Source organism: Miscanthus floridulus, chromosome 18 (genome assembly GCF_019320115.1).
Source record: "Miscanthus floridulus cultivar M001 chromosome 18, ASM1932011v1, whole genome shotgun sequence".
NCBI classification, from domain to species: Eukaryota; Viridiplantae; Streptophyta; class Magnoliopsida; order Poales; family Poaceae; genus Miscanthus; species Miscanthus floridulus.
The window spans coordinates 109,493,996-109,498,810 of NC_089597.1; positions in this window are offsets into that span (position 1 = coordinate 109,493,996).

Below are 4,815 nucleotides of genomic sequence, written 5' to 3' on the forward strand. Positions count from 1 at the left end.
GGGTCTTCTCTTATGCTTCTAGGGTCTTGCTTATGGTGTTGATCGTGGGATCACCATGTCACTTTCGTCCAAGTCACGTTAAAAGGTCTTAATGGCTAGAGAGGGGTGAATAGCCTATTAAAAAATTCTACAACAACACTTAGCAAATCGGTTAGACAATTATGAGGCGAAGCAAGTTTTGCGCTAGCCTACTAAAATTGCAAGCCACCTACCACAATTCTAGTTTATATAGTTTCTATCCACACAATGGCTATGTCACTATACTAAGTTAGTGTGCTCTCAAAGACTAACTAAAGAGCCACACTAACTAAACTAATAAGCTCTCACAACTAGCTACACTAAAGATCTTGACAACTAGTTTGTGGTAATGTATAGAGAGTGTGCAAGATGGTTATACCGTCGTGTCAAGGAAGGAGCCAATCAATCACAAGAATGAATACCAATTAAAACCAATCACCTCAGAATCAAATGATGACACAACGATTTTTTTAACAAGGTTCACTTGCTTGCCAGCAAGATAGTCCTCATTGTGGCGATTCATTCACTTGGAGGTTCATGCACTAATTGGCATCACACACCAAACCCTCAATAGGGTGCCTCACAACCAACACAAGATGAGGATCACACAAGCCATGAGCAATTCACTAGAGTACCTTTTGGCTCTCCACCAGGGAAAGGTCAAGAACCTCTCACAACCACCACGATCGGAGCCAGAGACAATCACCAACCTCTACTCGACAATCCTTGCTGCTCTAAGCCATCTAGGTGGTGGCAACCACCAAGAGTAACAAGTGAATCCCGCAGCAAAAACATGAACATCAAGTGCCTCTAGATGCAAACACTCAAGCAATGCACTTGGATTCTCTCCCAATCTCACAAAGATGTTGAATCTATGATGGAGATGAGTGAGAGGGCTTTGGCTAAACTCACAAGGTTGTTATGTCAATGCAAAAGGCCAAGAGAGTGAGCTTGAGCCGACCATGGGGCTTAAATAGAAGCCCCCACGAAATAGAGCCGTTGGCTCAATTATTGGGCTGACTGCGCATCGAATGTGCACGCTGCTCGAGTGCATCGGACTCTGCACCGGACGCACCGTTCGTAAATATTGGACACATCCAGTAGGTCGACCGGACATGTCCTATCGCTCCTAGACTGCCACATGTCTAGTTCAAACCAAAGTAGCCGTTGCTGCCCACACTTGCTATCGACCAGATGCTCAGACCGGACACTAAAATAGAAATGATCGGATGCAGAGCAGCAGTGTCCGGCCGAGTCCAGAGAGTACCTTAGGCCGATCGGACGCGTCTGTTAGAAACTAATCAGATGCTGAGCCTCAGCATCCGGTTGAGTCTAGTAAGCACCCATGGTCGACCGGATGCTGCCAGCGTCTGATCAACTGTTTCACCGAACAATGACTTTGCTGATTCACACCGGACGCGTCCGGTCCGGTCGCTGAGTTTGTCGTTAATACTGGACATGTCCGGTCACTATATCGGACACATCTAGTCACTCTGTGACCAGCGCGACTAACTCCTTTTCACCTCTATCTTTTTCACCCTTCCTCAAATGTGCCAACCACCAAGTGTATCACCTTGTGCACATGTGTTAGCATATTTTCACAAATATTTTCAAGGATGTTAGCACTCCACTAGATCCTAAATGCATATGCAATGAGTTAGAGCATCTAGTGGCACTTTAATAACCGTATTTTGATACGAGTTTCACCCCTCTTAATAGTACGACTATCAATCCTAAATGTGATCACACTTAGTAAGTGTCTCGATCACCAAAACAAAATGGCTTCTACCATTTATACCTTTGCTTTGAGCCTTTTGTTTTTCTCTTTCTTCTTTTCAAGTCCAAGCACTTGATCATCACCATGACAATACCATCATTATGTCATGATCTTCATTTGCTTCACCACTTGGAATGTGCTACCTATCTCATGATCACTTGATAAACTAGGTTATCACTTAGGGTTTCATTAATTCGCCAAAACCAAACTAGAGCTTTTACACGTCTCGCACCCTATTGAACTACAAAATAATCACTTGCAAATTCATTAGTCCAATTTGGTTGTGTTGGTCATCAAACACCAAAATTCAAAGTAAATGAGCCTAGGGTTTATTTTTCTTACAATCTCCCCTTTTTTGGTGATTGATGACAACATGACCAAAACAAGCAAATAATAAAAATTTTGGAACTTAAAAACTATTTACTTGCTAGAATACAATGCAAAGGGCAAGGTTATATGATGCTAAAAGATACCAATTGTAAGACTAAAAGATACCAATTGAACACACCAATTGTAAAGCTAAATGGTACCACATGTAAACATCATTGGAAACTTATCTTGCCCTTGCAAATGTCCCCATGTGGCATTATGGATTTAAGCCTCCCCTAACTCCATAATCCACTATCATCCCTTTCTCGGACCATTACTAATTGAAAACTATTACTATTACAATTTGTAAATTATTATGATCAGGCTTGCTTTTGGTCCTATAAATTCTCTCCCTTTGGAATCAAACACCAAAAAGGAAGACATTAGTAGCACAAGGGAGGGTCAAACTTTGTGATCCTTTATATGTGGAGTGGAATAGGTCACAAAATTTGACTCTCACATAACATAGACAAGGCTCCCCCTAAATATATGCATACATATGATGGAGAATGTAGTTTATGCATAATTGGAAAATTAATGCTTAAGGGATATTAATCTATATAATGCATGGAGAAAGCATATAAATACCAAAGTGAAATCAACATGATGATATTGGTTTAGAAATACCACATGTGGAAACCAATCTGATTTACACCACTTGCAATAGGTGGTGGATATTTGAAGTATGATGCTTAACTCCGGGGACTCCATTTTCCTTGCAATGAGACTACTACACATATGATAAGCTTGAAAAGGTGTTAGTCTCAAAGTATCCAACTTATAGAGTAACCTCCCCCTAAACTTGTGCACACAAGTATGGAATACTTATAGGAGACATGCACATTGATTTTAAAATAAAAAAATACCACTTGAAAGATAACATCACATGAATGTGAGAATCATTTTCGAAGGTGATATTCGGGAGAAATTATCTACAATTTGGACTTTGGCACATATTAGATGACCAATTGTAAAACAAGCTATGTGTCGTGCTCCTAAACAATTTAAACCATGTAGGTTTGCTCGTAGAGTTAAGAGTGAAACCGAACAAGCCTACCATAAGATATACCTAGTGTATGCATACCAATTGAAAGGATTTAAACATGCAAATGCAAACCTAGGCATGAAAAGGAACTAGATGCTAATTGAAATTGCAAGAAATTAAATCTAGTTACCTAACATGGGAAGGAGAATTTAGGTCCATAGTATTCACTAACCCACTTGGCAATAGACATGATCCAATGTGATGCACCCCATGAAATGCACCCATACTTTGCCAAGTCTCCAAATTCCCCAAAGTCCAATGGACTTCTCACTTCCCTTTTAGGATCCAAACCTTCTTGGTGCTCTTCATATTTAAAATGATCTCTTTTGGCACCCAAAAGCATTTGACCCCATTGTTGGCTTGCTTGTTCACCTTGATGGCCACCACCTTGTCATTTTTCTTCTTCTTTAACAAGTATGGTGTGGAGGCCTTCTTGTCCACCTTGTTGGTGTAGGTGTTGGAGAACTTGCTTGTTTGCCTTTTCTCTTTCTTCTTTGTTCCTCCCCCATTCTTCACCTTGCACTCATCGGACTTATGACCTTCCTTGTGGCATATGTAGCAAACCACGGTTTGTCCTTCATCAAGCTTCTTCACTCCCTTGATGGTGTTATCTTGATGAAGTTGGGCTTGCTCTATTTTGCCTTTTACTTGAGTCAAGTCCTTGGTAAGGTGAGCCACTTCTTGCTTGAGTTGCTCATTCTCCATTGCAATCTCTTGTGTACATGTATCTACAATAACTTTCTTAACACAAACTTGGTTGCACAAGGATGAGTCTAAACATAAATCATTGCAAGAAGTAGAGGCATCCTTTTTAGGCATGTCAAAGATAGAACTTTTCTTTTTAGGTGCCTCCATGGGGCTAGAACCGACAGCTTCAAGATTAGCAACTTTATTAGTTAGCTCATCACAATGTTTGCCCATAGTTTTCATTTTAGCAAGCAAACTTTTATAAGCATCTTGTGAGCTAGCTAACTTTTCTTTTAATTTTTTATTTTTCTTTACAAGTTGCTCATCATTGATTGTGCATGCATTTGTTGTTGCACTCGCCTCAAGTTGCTCAATTTTAGTAGATATCTCCATATTAAGATTGGCAAAAGTTTCATATTCTTCAAGCAAAGTGGCATAAGCTTGTTGTGCGTATCTAGTTTTTCTTTTAATTTTTCAAGTTTCTTTTATTGACTAGTGCAAACTTTAGCAAAGTTAAGATTTTCTTGCACAATTTCATCATAAGAAGGTAGCTCATCATCACTATCACTATTATTGTCACTATCACTAGGGATAGACTTTTTGTTACCTCATGCCATAAGGCACACACGTGAGGTGCATGATGATGAGTGCTTGTGCCCTCGCCTCTTGTGATGGTCTTCTTCTTCACTTGAAGAATCAACCCATGACCTTATTGATGTGAGGGCTTTGTCCTTGCACGCCTTCTTCTTTGTCTTGGGTGTGGGCTTGTTTGTACAAAGTGCCCAAACTCGCCGCATCCATAGCATCCTTTCTTTCTTTGCTCATTTCTTTGATTTTTGAAGATGAAATCTTGAATTTGGATGGGCACGCCCCTAACATTGAGCCTTTGGATCATCTTCTTCACCTTGTTGATAAGTTT